We start from the raw sequence: 24,524 nt of genomic DNA, 5'->3' as shown, positions 1-24,524 counted from the left end.
TGTCTAGTTTTATTCAGCATTTAAGGAAAAGTACACCATGTGTGTCAAGGAAATGAAAATCTTTTGCAAACTTTTTGACTTTTACACAGCACTGCAAGGAAAAGTTTAGCAGAGATTTTGATTCTTTGGCCAATCTCCAGGTTTAGAATTTATCCTACATGGGCTTGGACACATTTTGGAAACAGAATTTTAAAGTGAGTAAAATCTTTCTATTGTGAGAAAATGTCTGTTAATCAAAACTACATAGCTTAAGCCTGCACATTGGTTTGTGCCTGTCTGACTCTTTAAATAATAAAAAAAAAATTGCTACTATTTCCTGACAGAAAATCTGATTGCAGTACATATTGCTACTTTATCGTTTCTCACAGCTGCCACTATGATTGCAGCTCCAGAGATGGTTCAGTGTTTGTCACATTTCATGTTACGTTTCCCATTTTTTGCATTTGTGAAACGGTTTTTTTCTGAGTAGATGTGGGAATTTAAGATGGAAGATGTTAATGTAACTATATTTTTCAGCTGGTATTTTGTTATCTAGTGCAACAAGAGTGAAAGATGTCCAGCAGCAGGCTAAAGGTATTTGGGTACCTAAATACTGACAGATATCAGATGGCTGAAGCTATCTAAATTGATTAGCACCTCAAGCCCCAGTCTTGCTTCTATATGTTGAGGACCTCTTCCTTGTTCAAATCCCACAAGGAGCCAACAAATAAATGGGTCTAGAAAGTTTTATGAATACAGTTAATCATCAATAAAAAATACATACAGCTCACCCTGACCAATGAGGGCAGTAAGATGGAAACAGCGATACCACGTACGTTTTCTGTTAAGGGAATCATGCCACCCGTACCTGACAACCTCCTTGTGGGAGCATGTCTGTTGCTTCCATGTATTCCTGTGTTCCCACTGGTTGCTTATGTCTATATTCACTCTACTTGACTGGACACACAGCCTAAATGGCAACCTTGTGATGTGGTACTGGGTAAGCCCTAACAGTTTTGGATATTGTTAAAGATTATGAAACATACCTGAGTAGTCAGTTTTAAATTTTTGGCTGATGTACTGCAAATTACTTCTATTGCTATGTAATTAGGCAAATGTTTGACTAGAAAAAACAATTTCAGAAGCATCGAGGGCAGATTTTCAGAAGACCTCAACTCCTATTTAGGCACTTAAATAAGGGCAATTTTTTAAAAAAAAATAGCCCTGTATCCAACATGCGGAACTCTTGTGAAAATCTGGCCCTGTGTGGGTACAAACGACCCAAACTGTACTTGATGTCCATAAATATTACATCTAGAACCTCCCAATTTTCTATGTAGTTTATTACTAGACCAGATAGAAAAATCCAATTTTATTTTTGTGCAATGTTTCTCAGAAAATAATTGTTTTATATTTTCACAGAAAGTTAAAAGGAAGATTGACAACGTTATTCTAGAAGAGAACAAAATACTGTTTAATTTCAAGCTGACATTTATATATATGTGTGTGTATATATATATATTTTTTTTTGAAAAACATCATGAAAATATCAATTCAAATCAAAATAAAACTAAAACATTAATTTCAAACCTTTTCAATGAAAGCTTTATTGAAATTTTATTTTTGTGAAACATTTGATTTTGGCAAAACTGCATTTTTCAAAGAGAAATATTAGATACAAAAAGTTTTGACCATTTCTATTCATGACAGGGATGGAAATATCTGTATAGTTAGGAGCTGCACACACCAAACATTAACCTATATGGTAGGAATCATGTGCTTATTTCCCAGTTTACAGCATTGACAATTTACCTGCTTGTACTTGAGTAAAGTGATATAACACAAAATATGAAGCATGGCTGCATATCAGATACTATTTCTAATCATATTTAGTTGACAATTTAACTCAAAGACTAATTCTTCAACACTAGAGCCACCCTTGTCAAAACATTTTCAACAGAAATTCACTAACAAGTGATGTGTGTTCAGGTAAACCTACTTCTCATGCCAAATGGATCCCAACACAGTCTTTCAAAAAAAAAAAAAAAAAAAAAAAAAAAGAGGTGAAGATGATGAATCTGCTTTTTCTGGTAAAGATAGAAGGCAATGAAAATTTATGATGAGCCATGTAACATTTCTCTGTAGGATGCTATAAAAATATAATAGGTAGGGTTGTTCTTTTTTCTCTGGCATTTTCAAAAACGACCATTTGCCATATTAACATCAATACATTTAAGAGGCTTTTCCCACTTAAAAATTAGTAGCAAGACAAGTTGTGCCCTCTCTTAAAAGCACTAATTTACCAGACTCAATTGTCAGAGCAAAGAATTTGTAAGATTGTCTCGCTGGCAGAACAGATTGAGGTTCCAATTTAGCACAGCACTTAAAAATATGCATAGTTTAATGTATGACTTCAGTGGGACTATTGATGTGTTTAAATTTAGACATATGCTTAAATACTTTACTGAATCAGGGCCAGAAAGAGCATTTCTTTAACCTAACATCATCAGTCTTTGGAGTGACTATTTAATTTATATGAAGAAACTGGCCTTTGAGCTAATCTTGCATAAGGCATAAGTTTGGGACAACAGTAAGAATAGCATGCTTTGAGCTCCTTACTCTCCTTCCCTGCGCAATTTGGGACCTGATCTTGAGCCAGATTCTGCTATCTTTATCCATGTTAAGTAGTGCCTTACTCCTTGTGTTAAGCCACTGATGTAAAGGGCACTACTTCAAGAATGTTACTTTTCAAGCACAGCCAGGGGGCTTAGCCCTTGCATGAAATGCTCAGCACACTGCATGACTGGGCCCCTGATCAGTGCTTCGAATATCCAGTTTATTCATTTTATGGGGAGCTGCAGATTCACAACCTCACATAGAATCATAGAGTTGGAAGAGACCTCAGGAGGTCATCTAGTCCAACCCCCTGCTCAGAGCAGGACTAACCTCAGTTAAGTAATCCCAGCGAGGAAGGCACCAACGTACCAAGACTTCTGGTCAGGTAAAGAGTACCCTCAAATCTGATTGAGTTATACACCTAGCTTTTCCATGGGAGTGCACAGCACTCAACAGTGTTGGGCCCTATGTTTGCAAATCCATGACAAATGTGTTTAATGATCGTTTACTTTTCTTCCAAGCACTGCAAAATCTTGAATAGGTTCTTTGTTAGAGATTTACCCATCTGTAAGCTCTCCCACTTCTGACCCCGACTACCATATGGGTCACTAGCAGCTCTAGACAGCCTTTATACAGAAAATAGAGTTACCAGAGGCAGTGTCTCCATATTAAATGGGAGCGTTATGTTATGCTAAAGTTAAGAAGTTTTGCAGAAAATGCCATGAATTCCCTGGTGCAATGCTGTGTTCGGAATCAACACACTCTTCAGCATTTGTCTGTTTATTTCAAAACTCTCTAGTCACCAGTATAATTCAAGAGGTGATTTTCCCCTCAAGGTGTATGCCTGATTAACATTTGTCAGTAAATAAGGACATGAACCAGTCATGGGAAACTGCAAGTCCTTGGGGGGAAAATAAAAGATACATTTTGTGATTGTATCTTCTCTCATAGCCTTGCTTTTATTTGCTAAAGATGGCAAGTTAAGGCTGTCTGAGACCTTTATAAAAATATAATGTATCAGATTCCCATGGCTCTCTTGTTCATTAAAGCTTTTCTTCTTTAAGAAATCTGCCCTGCTCTAAAGAGCATTGGAAGTAAGGATTGTATTTCAACTGAAGCCAGAGTGAGCAGAAAAAGCTTTCCTAATTATGTTACTAATTACTTGAACAGTCCTCCATTTGACGATATAATTGTATCAAAACAGAGAGGAATGTTTTCATTACACTGGAAAGAAGAAGATGTGGTTTTTCTCCCTTAGAATTCATATACTATAATCCAGACATGTAAACTTTACCTGAACTCAGGAAGGTCAGACAAACTTTCTAAAAATATCTGGTTTTCAGCACAAATATGTATGTTACATAATAGCCCATATCCTGTGTGTTATCCAGGTGGTCGCTCACCCACCCCAGCTCCAAGGCACAGTCCTAGAGCAAACTAATATCAAACCCAAGGAGCAACAGTGAATTTAAATCTTCGCTGCTTGTCCTGCACTTCCAGATCTGTGCTGCCCTGTTTTCTATTTATATAGTCCATAGAAGTCAGTGGAAAGTCATAGTGTTTCTGATGTACCCAGCAGCAGTTAGAGGTGCAATCTGCCAATATACCTGGATATTTCAGCAGCAGTAAAAGGCAAGTATCAGAACAAAACACTGTGATAGAGGCAGCTAATGACATGCAAAGATACCATGACCGCAACCGCAAAAGTCAAAGTCATAGTAATAATACCTACAACTTTTCTTTAAAAAAAAAAAAAAAGCTTCAAATCACTAAATATTATTCCTCACTACATTCCTGTGAGGCACATATTAGCCCAATTTTACAGGTGGGGCTATTGACACATGGAGGTTTGGTGTCAAATCCAACTGACTCTTCTTAAAGTCAAGAGAAAACTCTTATTATCCTTTTTGCATCCTTGAAGTTAAGGCCCTAAGTGATTTACCCAAGGCCAAAGTGGGTGTCAGAGGCAGGATTAGAACTCAGGAGTTTCTAGATCAAACTTTGTCAATAACACATTCTACTTTTATAAAATGTCTAGCACAGAGACTCAGTCATTACTAGAGCTTCTAGACGCTACCAGAACAAACAATAATCATCCTCTAAGATAATATGAAGGGGAAATAGGGGGAGATACACAATTCATAAAAAGATCAGAAATAAATAGTTTTCTTACTGCAGAGTGCTGTACTACAGCTGAAGACACTGGCAAGAATGGCCTTGACTGCTGTGCAAACAGTTTTTGTTGGGAGTGCTAATGTAGACCATTAGATTTGTAAGGTGTCTCAGGTTCTCTAGGGAGAACTTTTAAAAAAAAAAATCCAAAATATATTTCATCTTTACTTTGCAAGTTCTAGTGTTTTGAAGGGTCTGCAATGAAAACAAAATCTGAGAGCAAGTTGCCAGAAAAGAACAAAACCATATTTCTCTTTGATCGTAGAACAATTCTGAATATTCTGACCTTGTGGATTCAAAGAAAGCATAAAAAGTGTTATGGAATAATTTGTGGTGTTGTGCAATTCTTACCATACATAGAGGTATAAAACCATGCACACTGAGTGGGTGGTAAAGTCATATTAACTGCCATGGTTAACGTGTATAGAAAGCAAATATTTTATATACCTTGCAGAATTCAACTAAGTGCAGCCAGAAAACTCACAAGGTCCAGAATCTCAAGACACATTCATCCCTATACTAAACAGTGTGTGTCAATAACATGCACAAACACTACCACAGATTTGGTGACCTCCATAGGCATGTGATAAATTCTGTTTGTCAGGTAACAGTGATGACTTCATATGCACTCTGACCCCTAATTTAAGAGGGACTACCTTCAATATTCCAAACCACTGAGCAAAACCAAAAATCAAACCCTTCCCAGCCCCCAAATAAACCACACCATTTAAAAAAAAAATATTGAGCTGGCAGAGAAATATTTCCTATGTTCCTCTCAGGTGTACAATATCTAGCTCCTCTCCCCCTCTCCCAAAAGCAGAGCTAGAAATGGAAGCTTCAGACCACAGGAATGGGTTGATTCCCAGTGTGAAATAATACATCTGGGATTTCCCTCATTTGGGATCACTCATTTATGGCTTCAGCCTTCACAAGTAATAAGGCCCACTCAAACTCACCCCAATAAAAGCATTATCCCACACCCCTTCCTCATCACATGTACTTTTCTTCTCGTCATCTCACCAGGTCGTCACACATTTCTAACTTTTTGTGGCACATTATGAAGAGCATGTGCAGCTTAGCCTTACAGTTTTGCACTGACATTTTATTTAGTCAATTCCTCACAGTTTATGTTGACATTTTTGGGCAAGCGAAGCCAGGTCTTACACTCAACTTGATTACATTTCTCTATTTGCCTGTTCACCTGTGACAATTCAGCTGGTCTCCTGCCCTGCTGGCCATTTCCTTATGGCAGTTGAGCAGCAAAGTGAAATGAACTAAATAGCTGATCATCTCACTCATTGGGCTTCAGTAGCGAAAGAACAGGAGCATGGAAAGGTATTTGTACCTCACACTAAATCAGACTTGCCAACAGCTCTCACTCCTCAGAAACACACAGAGCACCCTCTATTTCATTTACATGCTTGAAAAAAAATATATCTTGGAGCTTCCTGAAGTTATTTATTTGTTTTTTCTGTACAATTTTAGCAATATCAAAAGTGATTGGGTGTTATTACTTTTAAACCTAACCTCATATTTTATGGGCATTCTCCTTGCAACAGACAAAATAGCAAACATTTAGAACAATGATTCTGCGGCGCCACATACCTAGTCTGTTTTCAGCTCGGCCGCTGCCTCAGTTCCCCTCTCAGTTCCAGGACCAATTGCCTGCTCACATTCTCCACCACATGTGGGCTGCTCACCTCATTTCCCTCAGCTCAGGAAGGACTCACTGCCACACAAAGTCTCTTTCTAGGGACAGTTTTATTCTTCCAATATAGAAGTTGGGCAAAAACATTCAACGCAGCAAGGAGTTCCTCCCCCCATCCTGGGCTACAGTTCCCAGAGGTTTTTCCCTTTGCCTCTTTCAGGGCTGAAAGGAAGACATCTCCTCCCTCTTGCTTCTAGGCCCACTGCACTAGTCCAGCTCCCTCCTACACCTCATTCTGACCTGAGCATGATCTCAGCCTTATATAGGAATTCACTTGGCTCTTTCCCAGCTGGGTCTGATAAATTGAAAAGGGCTGACTAGCCCTAGATTTCCTAGCACTTAATGGGACAGATCACCTTGTTACAGTTACTTTCCCATACATACTACCTGAAAATATAATGGGATTGAAGATCATTTTAGAGAGTTCTAAAATGTATTAGTTAACATTTCTCTTTCTAGAGGCCTGGAATTTTGGGCTTCAGTCCTGCTAACACTTAACACATATGCTTAACTTTTAGCACATGGGTAAAACATGGACTTTGACAGGGACTACTCTTGTGGGTAAAAGAAAGCATGTGCATAAGTGTGTTTGCAAGATTAGGGCATTTGGGTGGCTGTCTTCAAATGGAGAAATGTTAAAATAATAGTAATTACTCTAAAATATATTTTTCTGGTAAAAATACATTATGCATACAGAATACATGGTGGTGTGGTGTGTTATAAATATTTGACTGGTGCTCATTTGGGATAACCTTCAGAATTCAGATACACAGATATATGCTAAACATAGAGATTACAGAGATCCAGGACATTGTGGTCAGGGTGAAGGCAAGTTAGTCTTAATTTCCTGTTTACACAGGTTATGTCTACACTGCAGCAGATGGTGTAATTCCCAGTTTAAGTAGACATACCTCTGCTAGCTCTGATTAGGCTTTAAAAATAGAATAGCCACAGCGGTGCAAGCAGTATACTCTGCACCTTCCATCAGCTTCCTTCCTGCACCCAATTCCCCACAACTCCTAAATCTGCCTCCTGCTCCCCGCCGTCTCCCTATTCACCTATCATAGTGGTTCTGCTGCTCCTCACAGTCCCTGTGTCCTGTCTCACCCCAACCATAAAATGGCAGCCATTTTGCTTGTGGGCGTGTCTTCAATCGAACTGAAAACAGTAGAAGGTGGCAGCCAACTTTATTAAGGGCAGCCCCACTTCCACATGCAGATAGACAGAAGGGAAATGACAGCCATCTTACTGGCTTTAGTCTCACTGATTACTATGGAATAGTGGCCATTTTGAATAAGGGAACATTCATGTTTTGGCAAGCCTTTCATCATGTTTTCCATGAGACAGTTAAAAGACACCCCAAAATCACTTGAGTCACAATAAAATCGTGAGAATTAACAATACTGACTGCATCAATATAATTATGTGGAAACTAGTATGCAAACAGTTTACAGTTTTAATATATTTATTCCTTCTTCAGTGTTATTAGCTGAATAATTTCTAGCCATGTTTATTCTTGGATTATAGAATTTTTGCACAAATTTAATTGTGAGTATTCAACACTCAAAATTTGGGCAGTGCAGTTTAGCTTTGATTGGACACGTATGTCACATGTTGTTTCTCTTTCCTGACTAGAGAAACATAATTTCCAGAATCTTCATCAGTTTCAGGTTCATTTTCTGTAAATATTCATAACCTGAAAAGGAAGAAGAGCCAGAAACTCCACAAAGTCCTTCCCTAAGTTAACTGCCAATCTATTTTGTGTGGAAGGGGCACAAAATCCTCAGATAAGAGCAATTAGCTATTTGATACAAATATTCAGGGTATGTGAACATTCCAGCAAACATTCATTTAATAGAAAGTTCATAGACAAGCACACACACAAAGGATGCAAACAGCTACAGTTTTTCGTCCGGTAAGTATTCACAGAATATTATTAGGTAATCACCTAGCTCTATTACTGGTAAATACTGACTTTGTAGAGGCAAACACTATGGCCCCAGTCGTGCAATGTGATACATGTGGAATCAGAATCTATTGCAGAATCAGGACCTATTTATACCTGCACTTCATTCCATGAATCTGTAGAATTGCTAGTTCCACATGTCTAGTTTTATTGTTGCTTGTTGAACGATAAAGAGACCAGTAACTGGGAAGATTGCCAAATGTGCTGTCGTTCTTACCAATGCCCCATCCCCCAGATTATTGTTGTTAAGAATCTGTTTTACATTAAAGAACAGTTTCTAATCCTCTTGCATTCTTCGGCTACAGAGCTGATTACCTCCCTCAGCACTCCTCTGTCTGCAAGACCTCGATCAGGAAATACCTTACATGGGCATATTAAATTCAAGCCTCAGATTCCAGCCTACACAGTGGTATGTGAATCAGTCTCAAACTTTTGAACTGTTTTTCTTTCATTGAAACCCACACCTGCTATTTGTTTAGATATGTAAGATACTGAATTCAAATGGTAGAAAAACACTTCTCCTTTGAAGAGAGTTTGCTGTGATTTATTTAGCCACTTCTGGCCATTTCTAAGAAAGAGGGTACATGTTTGAAGGATTTAACTAGTTTCAGTTTATATTGTTCTCCTTTAGAAAGTATGGAATGTAAAGGGTTTGATTTCCATGAAGTTATTCTATTGTCCACGTATTATTGATTGTTCAGTAGTGACTCAGTGATTCCATAGTAAGTTACCCAACTAGAACTGGAAGTGTAAGAAGATGATAATCTCCCTAAGTGTATCATTGAAAATGTTAACATCTGTAAATTGTGACAATGATGCCAGGCGATGTAGTTGAGGATTTGTATGTTCTTTTCTATTCAGGTTCTCATGTTGTGTCCGTGCCCATCATTGTGGCATCTGAGCACCTTTCAGAAATGCAGGAAGCAATAAGTTCTGAATAGTATGTGTTCCCTGATCAGGGCTGTTACCATATTTTCATCATTTCACATGAAGCAGCCTCCTACTTTCTATATGTATTAAAAATGCTTACTTCTTCTGTTTGAAAGAAATTCAGAGGTGGATGAGGAGGAAAGGTTCTTTCCTACCTGAAAAAACAGAGTATAAAAGACAGCTGTTTTGCAAATTCTGCTTGAAGATGAATGCCCTGATATTACAATTACATCCATAGGAGTTTTGCCTTTGTAAGCAATGCATAATTTGGCCCTTAATGTTGCCATTTGCCCTGAACAACTATTTTTGGAAATTGCACCATTAAAAAGAGAGTGCTCACTTTCTAAAGGTGGTGTTTTGTTTTAAAATGGGATTTGAACATATGTACCTGGGAGGCATAGGTTCAAATATAATTTTTTTTTTAAATAAAAGACAAAACAAGACATTTTTAAAAAGGCAACAGGTCAGTTCAAAAGACACCTCTACCATTTTGAATCCATGTTTCACGTGCTCCCTGGGGAATCCTGCACAATCCAGCACTCTGCAATGTTGAAACATCTCCCTTTTACAGTGGCAGCACTGTAGCATGAGAAATCTCATACACAATTTTAAATAGGTCAGAAAGGCACAAAAGACCTTATCCAATTCACCAACATTCCTTTATACTGAGACACATATTTAAACTGGCCCTGTGTTAGAACTTGTTTAAGGCTAGCCTGGTATCATATGCTTTGCGACTGATAATTCATCTGAAGTTTGACTTTTATGAAGATGGAGAACTCTATTTTATATGCTGACATATGGTTATGTTATTTAGTAGAGCTATGTAAATGAATATAAAGGGATACTTTCCTTAGCTTGTTAAGAATTAGTCTCACAAATCTCACTACAACAATGATTGAATCCCTGAAGTTTTCATATGTGAAAGATTAAGAAATGCTATTTAAAAGACTATAGTCTTCAGTATGGAGTGAAATGCAGATTGCCAGATTTAATTCCTATTATTAACCTCTTGGTTGTGAAATTCATCTTAAGCAAATACATTCCTTATCAGTTTATTATCTGATATCAAATCCAGTCAAAGTTTTGTTTTTTATTTGCTTTTTGTCTGCATCCAGTTGTTTCTAATTTATTGCTGTGTATCATTTGCAATAGAATCCTTTGAGTTTGCTCTCTGGGGTTAAGCCACCTGGTTTCTGTTATTTTTAAGGTGGACAAGGACACTAGGGCACTTCACTCTACACATTGTAAAAGCAACAATTTACAAAGGTGGCAGACGTGTGCATATAAACAGAAACAAAAGCCTCCTATGTGCCTGAAAATCCTTAGTGTTTAATAGGGTTTTAGTAAAATTCAGTAACATTTCTCAATTGAATCAATTGTTTTTAAACTGTGCGGGTTCTTGGGTGTGCCATAATTTAACACGACTAACTAATATTTAATTTTTAAAAGATCATCCATTTCAATTTAATTCCTGCGTGAGGTCAATGAGGGCTAAAAATTTTTCCAGAAAACAGCTGTAAAACATTACAGGAGATTCTTCCAAGCACTTTCTGTGATTCATTTTACACACAGACATAGTTCCGTTGAATTCTGTGGGACTACTCATGTCTAGAAAGTTACTCACATGCATATGTAATTGCAGGACTGGGGCCTAACAGCTTGCAGATAACTCAGACGAATACTGGGGAGTAAGATCTCCCCTCATTTCACATTTGTGTAGTGTTCCCTTACTGCATTACAAATTAGAGAGGTCAGATGGTGAGGTCAATAGGATTACTCATATGAGTAAACCTCAGTACACTGGAGATCTGGCTAAATAAACAGAAAATATATTTTATTCCTCCTTAAGTTTTGCACCAAAGAAGCCTCTGCAATATTTTGATACATTTGTACTTTGTATCTCTTGGAGTACTAAAACTTAAACCACTGAAAAGAAAATTACCTAAATGTTGATGTTGTTTGAGATACACCATTGTCAGACATTTTGTGGTAACACAATTCCTTTTGAATTTTTAGTATAAATAATGCCAGAGGGCATGCAATAACATTATGAATGTGTGTGTTTTTTGTCTGACATAACAATAAACTGAGAAGTCTGTCATAGACAGAATACATTTTGAAAATTGAAGACATCTAATTACAGTGTTATAGACTTTGAAGAATTATTATAACATATAAAAAGTTCAGTGCCAATAAATCATACTTCTGCACACATACCAAACAAAAAACACCACCAAAAACCTTCACAACCGCACTGATAAATAATTTGAATTGAAAGATCCCAATGCACAAAATTCTAAGTTATGACATTAATATTTGCCACTATGAGCACATCTGATTTTATGGAGCCAGCAGTCTCCACTTCTTAAGCTGCAGATTTCATTATACAGATCACACACAGTTTTTCCTCAGCATCATGGTCACAAGCCCAGGCTTTTAGACTGCTTTGTTGATTTCATTGTAGTTCTGCTCAGCCTCTTTGGCTAGACCATTAAAAACAACAACAAAAACCCTATTCCAAGTTGTTGGTTGGTTTTGTTTTGTTTTCCTTTTCAGGTTTCCTTATTAGTTACTTTGGAGCTAAATCCTATGCTCAGATTGGGCCTTCTCCAGTGAAAGCATGCAGTGTTTCTCAATTGGGGTTCCGTGGGAACACTGTTGGGGTTCCGCGGGAACACTGTTGGGGTTCTGCGAGAAAGTGACATCGCGCCGCCGAGAGCAGCTGTTCTCCGCGCCGCCGAAAAAGGGAAGATGTCCCAGATTTTTCGGCAGAGGGTATCGAGTATGAGTGTAATTTCCCCACGGAGCCTAAAGGGTTCCGCGGGGAAATTTAATTGAGAAACGCTGCCTTAAAGGATGGTCTGCAAACGTATATGGTTCCTGCATAAGAAGGCTCCTTTTGACATGTTCCTGGTTGTGTCACAGACTGCACAAGATCCTAATGATTAAGGTTTCCTTTGCATCATCTACTAAATCTGTACATGTCTTTTTCCGTTTCTATGACTGTGCACACCATTTTCTTAATCTCACACTGCATGCCACTTCATCAACTGTATGTAATATCACACTAGCATTTTCTCTACCAACACAGAAAACACTTCCACAGATGTTCACTACTTCAAAAGATACAGCCAACAGATTTAAACTTGGGAGTCTACAGCTCAGCACAAAAGTTCTGATCCTTCAATTCAAGGTGTGCGGCCAAACAGCTGAGCCTGCATGCAGGCCATTGATTTGAACTGGGCTTCACATAGCCACACTGCAGTGCCTGTCTGCAGTAAATTAATTGCAAGGTTGGAGCCTTAAATCATTGTTTAGGTAAGTAGGGCCCTGATCTGTAAAGATGTAGAGATGTGTTTAACTTTACGCAGGGTAAGTACTCTCCTTGACCTCAATTAACGTCAGAGGGCTGAGTACCGACAATTCTCTTTGACTTCAATGGGCGCTGAAGGTACTCAGCACCTCTGAGGAAAAAAATCAAACCATTTATTTTAGATGCTCTTATTTGAAAATACTAGTCTATAAACATTAATACATTAAAATATTATAAATAATAACTATTCAGACAATGGGACAAATCCTCAGCTGTATCAATCTGTGCTTCTCCATTAACTTCAGTTGAATGATGCCAATTTATACCAGCAGACAAGAAATGTTATGGAAGATTTATATATCTGCACTAGGGCCTATATTCAGGAAGGGACTTAAGCACATGGTTAACATTAAACATGGAAGCAATCCTACTGAAGTCACTGGGACGGTTCATGTGCTGAATGTCCGGCACATGTTAAACCTCTTGCTGAACTGGGGCCAAAGGGACAGATTTTCAAAAACATAAATGATAGTTTGGAAACTGTCTCCCATTGAAAATGCAAAAACCCATAACATTTAGAACTAAATATGAAATGGTGTCTTCTCTTTTAGGTCTATGCATGGCATGCGTGTGATGATCTACTCTTCTGGGGCTTCTGCTAGATAGGAGAGCAAATAAATAAGATTTTTAGGGGCAATTATCAGTTGAGGAGCTGAGTGAGTCTTAGATATTTGGGGTAAAGCAGACCCATAAAATTACTGCAACATATGTTTTGTGTGTGTACTTTTATTTTTAATAAAAATAAATATTGTGCAAATAAGATGAGACACTGAGGTGTCATCGCTCCTGTGAAGACATTAGGGTCTATAGAATAATTACACTGCTAAGGATTTTTTCTAAACTCATGTCGTTTAATAGATATGTCCCAGCTTCTACAAAAAGAGGTACTGTAATGTATCGTGTAAATCGGCTTTTAGGTACTTTTAAAAAATTTTTAGTGTATGAAGATAGAGGCCTGAAAGGTGAGCATTTTAAAGATCCTATGAACATTAATATGAAAAATATCAGTGCACATAGACAATAAAACAAATATATGCATATAAAACCACCATAATTTTATTTTCCCTCTGAATTCCATGAAGTTACCATTTCAAGTAATATTCTAAAAAATTTGCATTAGGATTACAGTAACATTAATACTACTACTAGGAAAGGGAAAAACAATATTCTTCAAGTTAGTAGTGATTTTGGAGGCTCAACTTGAGACTTATTAATGGCCCTAACTATCATAAAATGCTGACACTTAAACGTGTCTCAAACTGAGCACCCTAAAATTGAGGTGCCGGGTATCACTACTGACTTTTGAAAATGCTGTCCAGATTGTACCTAAACATTTGGAAACCATTAACTCATTTTTATATTATTTTGTCATTGATACACCTTGCAATCTGTGGGATGCAATCCAAAAAAATCCAGATATGGAATTAGGACTGGGTGAGTTATTCAAAATGAACAATTTATTCAGTCAGTTTTGCCTTTTTCCCTCTACACTAGCTATTCACAAGGATTTTATGATGTTGGTTACCATTTTATGATTTTGGTTATAATTCAAAATTGCTTGACAAACCCTTTATTCAAATATACTTCAGCCAAGGTTTGTTTATGGATTATTCACTATTTGCCACGTGTGATTGGTCACCTTAGTCACAAGGGCTTCTTTTGCTCCCTGATTGGACAGCTGAAAGTTCTATGAGGATGAGTAAAGCAATCAAAAAGAGTGCAGGGGACCCAAATGAACACTTTGATCATTTTCAAGCATTTGCAAGGCATTTGCTCTACTAAAAATGAGTTGCATAAATGTTTGCAAAGGACAAATTAAAAGGGTCACAGAAACCACTGGTGTGAATTTGAAGCTTTTATACAAACATTCACAAATACTTTTTTTCCCCCAGTATCACCCAACTCTACCTGAGCCATTAATTTTTTGTTGCAAACCTTCTGTGCCCAGAATTCATTGTTCCAAATTCAGCTGTCAGTTACTCCAATGTAAATCCACAGTAACCTTTAGTGGGGTTGCTCTGAATTTCCAGAAGTGTAAATAAGAGCACCATTTGGTCCACTGTCTTCAATTAGATCCTGGAAAGTTTGTGAGATGGCGCACAATGTGGGGGAAAGGAATCATAATAGAGGACTAAAAACTTCGTAAAAAGTGCCCAACTGTGGATATAGAGTTTAAGGAGGTAGTAAGAATGAATCATTTGAATCTGCCACATATCATTCCCATTTTTGCTGGAGCCTCCTGGGAGCTAATAGTATATAAACTTTCATTTCTAAATCAATTTGCATGATAGCTGCTTCTGTACTTGAAATTGTTTATTTGATTTTAAATAAGTTTTGATTTGTCTGTACTGAGGTGGAAAACTGGAGGGGAAAAAGTGATTGCCAGCAGTAATTTATTTTGGGATCAATCTTGGAGATCTTTTGATGAGGACTTCCCAATCTCACCCTATATTAGCTATATGAATGTGTTATATTTAGCTTATGTTATGCTCTATGGAAATTTTATTGATTTCATATATTGGAGATCATTATTAGAATCACCCAGTGCATAAAGTCTCCTTGTATGAAGTGTTAGACCTGTTTGCTCTTTTATTAGGTGACATTTCATGGGGTATTGAAAAAAATAAAGGTAAAACTGAGGAAACCGGACAATTTTGAACTCATATCTGAAGAGGCAAAACAAACAAGTGAGGCGAGATTGGAATGCCAGAAACAACAAAGAGTTTGTCAAACTGAGAATGAAAATAAGAATAAGGATTAGAGTGGATGTTAAGAACTATGTTTAACTTTAAAAAGAAAAAAGAGAGCAAGATCAGAGATGAGGAAAGAAACTCATGTAACTGTTACACTCAAATATTTTAATGTAATTGAATTGTTACAAAAAAAAAAAAAAAGGGGGGTGCTGACACAAGTCACAATAACAAAACTAAAATTAAATAGCAGCCTATCTCTGGCAACAAGCAGAACTCAATCCCTTATAAAAACAAAGTTTCCCACATGCAAACCTAAACTCCATCAAGTCTTGCCTTCCATAACAGCCCACACAAATAGATGCATTGATTTGAAAGATTTGAATTATTGACGTAGCAAAGGTCAGAAAGAGATCTGAAGAATTCTATAGATATTTCTGCTCGTGCAGTTCAGCTATTGGGAAGACAACACATAGGTATGTCTACACTGCACGCTCTTTACATCAGCGTGGAGCTTGTATACAATGCACAAGTATAAATGGCAGTGTAGACAGTGAAGCACTGCTCAGGTGATTAAAGACATGCCTGAACCCCCAAGATATATATCCTACAAAACTTTTTACTTGGCCAAGCAGTGCCTTCCTGAGTCTGTCCCTGCAGCTGGAGCCTTTCACTGCCACATGTAGCTACGCAACACAGTGTGGACACTGCCTGCTTTTTACTATGGCATGTAGCTAGGCATACCCTACACCCTGCCAGCAGGATTGTACAGCGTAGACATAACTTCAGGGATCTCCTCTAGGGTAAGTAAAATTGAATGTGCCATCAGTGATAAAGAACAAATATGGAGACAACTTGCAGTAAGTAATTTGGAGACAGAAAAAGTACCATCAGGCTGGAATGCTGCAGTAGGAAGAAATAGTTAATGAAGATCTCAACATGAGGAGACTCAAGAAACTCAATTGTCTGAAGCGTACAATTATGGTGAAAAGAAAATTTTCCCCAACATCAGGAGTACTGTTTGGGGAGTTAGAGAATCTTTAGCTTACAGGGGCCTGTCTGATTTTTCTGGCCAAAGTCTGGAAGATACCTTTTGCCCTTGACGTTCCTGAGTGAAATTCAGGTGCCATCCAATGCCAAAACTCCCATTAACTTCAAAGAAGCCAGGATTTCACCCTCAGATTTCAGGCCTCTTCCCCTCACCCACACACATACTTTTATTGCCCATCCATTAGTCAGGGAAGAACCAATCATCCCACTATCAGCTAGTTCCTAAACTCCGCAGATTTCTGTGGATCAGCAGCCATAGGAGTGAATGTAGCCTGGATACAGCAACTGCCTTGTTTTTTCATAATGGAGGTTTGGTTTCATCAGGTTTTGCAAACCTGAGCTGAGTTTTGAATGAATTTAGGGTAATATATAGTTTCAGTATGTGAAATCTGGTTGTTTCATAGAGTTTTCAGCCTTTTCCCCTGACTCCCTAATATAACCACACCAATCTTAGTAGTTTAAGCTGAGTTTCACTATTAGTTTGAGGTTCATTTGAACCCCAAAATTCAAATTTGCTTAATGAGCTTCAGACCTATACAGCAAAACCTCAGCATTATAAACATCTTGGGAACGGAGGTTATTCGTAACTCTTATAATTCATTACAGTTGTTCTTTCAAAAGTTTTCAGCTGAATATTGACTTAATAAAGCTTTGAAACTTTACTTTGCAGAAGAAAAATGCTACTTTTAATTATCTTAATTTAAATGAAACAAGGACAGAAACTTGTGAATATTTTTTAAACTTTCTGTTTTTTAGTAATTTACTTTTAACACAGTTCTGTACTGTATATGTTCCCTCCCCCCATCTCTGCTGATGCCTGATTCCGTACTTCCGGTTCCAGATGAGGTGTGCGGTTGACCATTCACTTCGTACCTCTGGTGCTCATAACTCTGAGGTTCTACTGTATTTAGACAAGTTTGGAATGTAATGCCACTGTGTGCAGCCCTTCTATAAATTCTAACAATTTATAAGAAAGGTATCTTTAGAATTTGTTGACTCTAAATGAGACCAGTTATATGTCTTTCCCCATCCCTCACTGTTTAGATTCATCAAGGAATGATACAAAGGATATGTATGCATTTTTCCTAGAGCTGGGAGGTAAAACATGCTTCATTCTTTTACTGTATAAAGTAAAACTAGCTGATGGAGAGAGAACAAAATTCAGTACTGGCAGATGAGGTATGGAGTGCAGACATTCTCTCCTGCAGACATAAAAGAATCTGCTATTTATTCTGCAGTTTTCATTTCCCAGTACCCAATATTTCAGAGATGTTTATGTTGGTTTCAAAACTGTTTATAAAACTCCAGCCTTGAAGGTTTACAAATGGAACAGAAAAGCTTGGGAGTTGTATTGCCATTTGGTTTGGTTTCTACTTAATGCCTATTCTTTTTTTACTTAAGACAACATTTTTATCACAGGACCATGATGTGTTTTTATTATTATTATTATTGTGTTTAATGCCAAGTACTTCCAGCATGAAAATAAGACCAGACACAGCCAACCAAAATACCCAGCCTGCTCAGGTACCAGCCAGAACTATCACAAGAACTGAAATAGGGTAACCTAACTTTCATCTGACACATGGGGAAAAAACACACATCAGGTGTTTCGTATTAAGAGACGTTACTGAAAAAATGAATTCCAAACCTACAAGATTTAACACACTTAAACATGGAAACTTGCTCTCGTATGGAATTTTAAACTAGAGTAGACAATGCATTAGAAAAATACACTGAGAGAAGAGTCTTACACTGACCACTTGGCAGGCACTTTGCCACTTTTAACTCACTCTCTGCTGTAAAAACTGAACTGAGAACTATACAGGATCTCAGCCAACAGCTGCTGATGCCAATGCTCTCTGAGCCTTTACTTTCCATAAACTGAATTAATATGGTGATGGTTACTGATACTTAAAAAAATATCTGGACTAATAAAGGGATAGAAGAGGGAGAAGTCCATATAGCCCAAGAAACAAAACAAAAAAAAAAAGCAGGGAAAATATTAAATATAGCTTTCCCCCTGCTCGAATAAACTTTCCCAACTATTTTCTTTTATTATTGTATTCGGAACTATTTTTCATAGCAGAATAATACATCACATATTTCACCCTGACCACAAAACTCATCTGAATCCTACCATGGATTTTTCCCTTATTCCATACCCAGCCTTCCTGTCCTCTTCTTAATATTTCTCATGTTAAAAGGCTTGGATCTTTACCAGTTGTAGCAATGGAGAATTGGAGCATTACCAAAATTGAAAACTTTGGATCTCTGGAACAATCCATTACTCAAAGCAGACTAAGGTGGGCAGTATCCAGATACTGGCATAGCCAGTTTTATCAGGGATTAACACTAGCTCATTGAGGATTAGCAGAACAGTTGTGTGGATTTTGAGAGGGAAGTGATCACCATCCAGGTGAAAAAAGACAGAATTTTCTTCTCTGGATTTTTAAATGTAATCAAATAATAAGCACTTCGTGGATCGGAATGTTGCAGTAGCTGGAATCTTCCAGCAACAAAAGTCCCTGCCAGAATTTCTGCAGGGTTTCCATCCATTCCTTTTTACTGCAGAGCTTTCCTTTTAATTTTAGTGCTTCTTCAAACACCAAACCATCTCTGTTAGGTTCAAATAAGAGGGTTTCGGCAAGATAATCAAGGCCCAGCTACAACAGAAATAGCCAAACTGTGCAACACATTGCATTTTTTGTTTTGTGTTGTAGGAGGCACACTATCAGCTGCCACCAGCAAAGAAATTAAACTCTACCTTTGTCCCACTCATTGAGAATTCACAGGCTGTATTTCTTGAGCCAATGGATCGTAATCCAAGAATTTTAATGTTACAGCCTGATAACTCAATGAGCAATGTCTGCCAACAGCACTGCTAGAAGGACACTAAAAGATCATATGACTCGAGGAAGTCGCTTCAGAGTCAAGGAAAACCTTTATTTAAGATGAATGCCTCTGGAGCCTGTTTGGATACAGTCCAAACTATTGTATCTGACATTTTGCCAGTGAAGAGTTATGTAATACATGCCTCCTCTTTGGTCAGACTGGTAGTGGCATCTAAATACATGAAGGCATGGACACTTGGAAAATAATCAGGTCATCTTTATTTTACCAAAACTTCAGTTGAATTAGGTATTACACAATAATAAAAGAAGCAGTTTATTTCACTGGACAAAAACTATGCTTTCATTAAGTAGTTGAAAATCAGAAGTAACTAAGGATAGAATTGGGCTGACTGTCTGTAATTTTCTGCCTCTTGCACTGAAGCTTCCAGTTACAGTGTCAAGATAATATTTTGCTAATAACTGATCTGCAGCACTCTTTTTTTAGTATGATGTAAAATGCCACTAATCACATCAAGTCAGATATCAGAAATGCATTCATATCTAAAAGTCCAGAACCCCTTGCAGACTTAAATAGATAAAGATGGAAAAATGCATGAACTAATGCCACTTAATCTAACATTGTAGCTGTTTAAGTGGATACTAATGACAGTTGTCATTACTTAAATTACATCCATATACCAAGGGCATCTTAAGCATAATTTTATTGCTGAAACTGAACAACCATTTAACTGGCAACCTCTTAGTTAATTTAAGCAGGTACAGCAAAACAAAAATGTATATTAGCACATAAATGACCAAAACTGTGTGAATTTGGGTAAAAAATAGTTTGGCAACAAACAAAAAAACAACAGAGAAATTTATTTTTTAAAAAGTCAAAATGCATTGCTTTGACATTTTCAAAATGACATGTTTCAACTTTGATACAAAACATTTTGTTTTGAAATTTAGCTAGATTTAACTTTAAAATGTAACAGAAATCCCTCAAACACTAAATGTTTAGTTTTAAGTTGAATGAAATGTTTCATTCGAGCAAAGCAACAGTTGAGGGTGTGTGGGGAAGGAGATGGACAGGAGTTGGTTTGGCTACTGAACCAAAATCAAAACAGGGGCCTCTAATAGATTTGGCAATTCACTGATTTGAACAACATTTGTTTAACTAGCCCCTGACACATATTTAGAGTAAATTTCTCCTGAAGAAGGCTTGCTTTTTGTTGCAGGGAAAAGAGTGAAATAAGGTCACTGCTGTGCTGCAATTGTACCTTCAGTTCGCTAGGCTCTTATACCATAGATTTGATATTTTAAAGTACTGCTGCTTTTAAAAAGTCCTCATTCCACAAAGGATATGAAGATTACAATTTTAATAGTATATTGTGAATGGATTAATTTTGTACAGTTTTCCATCCTCATTAAGCCATTGATTAATCTGTCCTTTTTTATGATCTTTGCAATAAAAATGAGTCATCACAGACTTTTAATTTGTAATATATGGCGTAAATCATGGCAGTATGCTGAAAATGTTTTACAGTTCAGGCATTATGTATTATCATGATCAGAGTGTTCAAGTTTTCTTGTCCTCCAAGCCCAGTCTGTCTATGAGGCTATGATGTTCAAGGAACTAATTATCAATGTCAATACGCATTCTGAATTTACAGAATGTCAGATCTATCTGTGAGACGATTTCTAGTATGGTTTTGAGAGCAGACTGGAATAGGTAAGGTATATGATATGTCTGAAAAGAACTGAGAAACATTACTCTTTAGAATAATTGATTGCGCACCTGAAGAAAATATTAGAGTGTGAGTAGGTAAGCAATTAGAAGTTTAGCAGAGTCCTCACAACGCTGTTCAGATAATAATTCTTCTCCAGTCCCAGGTTCAATAACTTTAGATATATAGCAGAGCGTATATTGAAAAACTATTAGTTCCATGGTATTAAATCCACACAAAATAATTGATCCTTTGTTCTAAAAACAAAAACCTTGAACATAGACATTTATGGATAATCACGACTTCAAATTAAAGCCAATAAGCCACAGTCCTGAACAATGAACCACAGTGTGCCTTTCTTTAAATCAACGCCATGTAATAAATGGTCCCAACACTGAGAAGCAATACTATATTTCTGTTCCCATCATGTTTATTTGCAAAGAATGAAAACATAATCATGCTAATTGCTGTGCCCCACTATTAATGTATCAGATCTAAGCAGCATCAGCCGCACTTGCCTCACTTTAGTGTTTTTTTGTGGTTTTATGTAAGCACAATTTTTGGGCCAATTTAACTCAGCTTTAGTAATATTAACACTACTGTGGAATAATAGGTCACTACAAGTAGTATAACGATTAAACCAACTAAGCTTTAACATATTTTGTGACATCTATTCATGTAGAAACTTTATCAGTTTATTCATCATCCAAACTGCCTTTAATAGCTTCCTGCCTAGTATCAAAAGATTGGTTGAATACTAGCCATGCATAAAGTTTTGGGGGTTAATTAAGATGATCATTAGCTGTTTTACATGATCTGTAGACAGAGAATTTCCTTCTATAAGACACAGTTGCTTTAGCAGCACTAAATGTGTGTTCAGAATGTTAAAGTGTCTGCATAAGATATACAATTAATGCAGCAGATTTTCACTGCAACACTTTTGGAGCCCTTGTAGCTACAGCATGCTTAAATCACCTGGTTTGGCTCATGTTAATAGACAAACTGTAACTAGAGAATGTTTTGTTCAGACATTGTGTGAGCAATCTTACAGCTCACTTAATTGCTTCATTATACACACTACAAACAAATTTGCCTGTTAATCAGAGAAAGCTGTGTCCTTTTTCCTTACCAATACATGGTGTTATATTAAAGGGCAATTACTGTATAGCAAGATGCTATATACTGGTGGCCCTAGTGCAAAATGATTACTCAGAAATCTGTATTTCATGTCATGCAGCAAGCCTAATAAGTGTGACAGTTGTCACTTCAGTATGTCAACCATTCAGCACATCAACTCCTTCAAACATTCCAGAGTTTTTAAGTGTACATTTACAGCTAGTGAAGGATGCATGATTGAAAGTGCTGAAGACACCTGTTCATTACAGAATGGGTACACTGGAGTTGCAGAAGCACAAGCTTCCCTGATCTGTGCCCCCAGTGTGCCCACCCTGTTAGGTGGCAAGAAGATACTTTATGGCTTATGCCCATTCACTCCATGCCCTCTCTGCTATCAATTTAATTAGTGGCAAATATGGCAGTGGCTTTCCAGTATTGCTTAGTAGGATATGGATTGAATACACTAACTACTTTCCTGTATGCTCTTGAACAGCCAACAGATGGTAACTTACAATTTTGTTCCATTTAAAAATTATGGGGCTAAAATAATTATCTTTACTGTGCAATTGTCTGATTATTTCAACAAGGAAAGTTATACACCTGTGCCAAAATTAAACAAAGTTTCAGACTTGTAAATACGGATGGAACAGCTGTTTAAGTTAATGTAAGAAACCACTTCCCCCACCAGTTCTTTGCTTTTTTTGTGTTGTGAATTTGCACTAAATTTACAGTTACAGAATATTCAGGTATTGTATTTCACTTACACATTCTGGCAGGAGCTGAAACCAGAAGCGCAGATATACTGTGACAAGAGATGTTCGGGTGGTATTTCTAGACATAACTGGAAGCAGGAGATTAGTCCTTTTCCAAATGCCCACTGCTCCCACAAAAGTTCTCCACTCATCTTGATTCCTGTACCATTTCCCTCACAGATGTTTGGCTCAGGATCCTCTGGCCTCCTCCTAGACACTGCCAACGACTCCTCCACCACCCAGCAGGCACCATGTCTCAATACAATGGTCCAGTCAGTCCTCTTGTAGTCTTTTCCCTATCTTTAGCCTCCCTTTAAGCTTGGATCTGCAAACCTGGCTCACATTAAGTAACACTAATGCAAGCAATCCCACTGAAATCAGAAGTAAGAGCTGCAGAATTGAGCCCTTAGATAGCAATCTTCAGAGCCAAAACTCAGGGAATTCCAAAATAACATGGAACAAAGGCTGGGTGGTGGAACAGTAGATTAAGCCACTGATTTAAATCCATCTGAAGCTTTATAAAAGAAATGGGAAAATTTGTGTTATTGAAATTTTAGATTAAAATTATTTAATGGATTAAATTATAAACACCATCTTTTAAAATGTTACTCCTGGTAAGGTATTTTATGTGAATTTTACAGGACCATTATAGGGGGGAGAGAGGAATACATATATTGGACGTTAAGGCCCTGATCCTTCAAACTCATAAGCAGGTATGTAACTTTACTCACATTAATTGTGCGAATGGCTTCAGTAGGATTATTCATACTAAAAGACAGACCAAGAATCGTCAGGAGAGTAATGTTAGTTTGAGTACCTCAGATGAGGCTTCACGTGGGGAGAGAGACATCTCTTAGGATCCAGAAAGAATCTCAGAGGCAGGAAATATAGATATGTGGTCCCATTCTGTTTTGCATATGCAGACATACCATATGATTACCAGTTCCCCTCTGTACACATCAGAGTGCACATTGCACAAATGATTGGTCTATAACCAAGATTACTTGCTTATGTTCTGGCTCATGCCAACCAAGCTGAGACATTCAGAAATGATAGGGATCAAAGTAGGGGCAAGGGTGGGAGGTGGAATAATGGATTGATCCACTTGACATTTTATTTTAGAGCATAAATGATTATGGTCTTGTTGGACCTGTGTGGAGTATCAGAGTTTTTAATAAAGTTGTAACAAAAAAGTTTAACTTCAAGAGGCTGCTAAACCAAAAATAGCAGGTGCCATAAATGTGACTGAGGTTTTGTTTACAATACCAAGATTTATTGAAATAAAACAACAAAAGTAAAGACTCTTTTGAAAGCTATAACAACATTCACTTGTTAAATATACATGCCAAATTTATATAAAATCTAGTATTTCTCTCTCACTGAGAGTTAAGTCTGAGGACTGGAATTCATTTAGAGTGTCCTTGGTAAAGTGATAAACAGACAGATAAGAGCTTTAAGAAACAGCATACTTGGTTCACACTACATAATTGTCAGAAATGATTAAAATTTTATTTTAAACCCACAGAGCTGTACCCAAGATACCATATTACAAATAGAACCTCTTTTTATCCACATAATGAAACAATTTAAAATTAAAAACAGATTTAGACC

General features: G+C 37.2%; 1 long non-coding RNA gene across 1 annotated transcript in view; it reads right to left on the bottom strand.

Annotated features, from left to right (window-relative positions):
* The window catches only part of LOC137147635 (uncharacterized), a 153,369-nt gene extending 146,676 nt beyond the window's left edge, over positions 1-6,693 (bottom strand). Inside the window, exon 1 of the long non-coding RNA XR_010918273.1 lies at positions 6,373-6,693. This is a non-coding gene — a long non-coding RNA (uncharacterized lncRNA). The remainder of the gene's footprint in view (positions 1-6,372) is intronic.
* Positions 6,694-24,524: the final 17,831 nt, after the last annotated feature.

This window comes from Emydura macquarii, unplaced genomic scaffold, assembly GCF_026122565.2.
Source record: "Emydura macquarii macquarii isolate MOO-44397 ecotype Brisbane River unplaced genomic scaffold, CSIRO-AGI_Emac_v2 contig_561, whole genome shotgun sequence".
Classification (NCBI taxonomy): Eukaryota; Metazoa; Chordata; order Testudines; family Chelidae; genus Emydura; species Emydura macquarii.
Note: the sequence above shows the minus strand (reverse complement) of the source record. Positions and strands in the feature narration are given on the sequence as shown.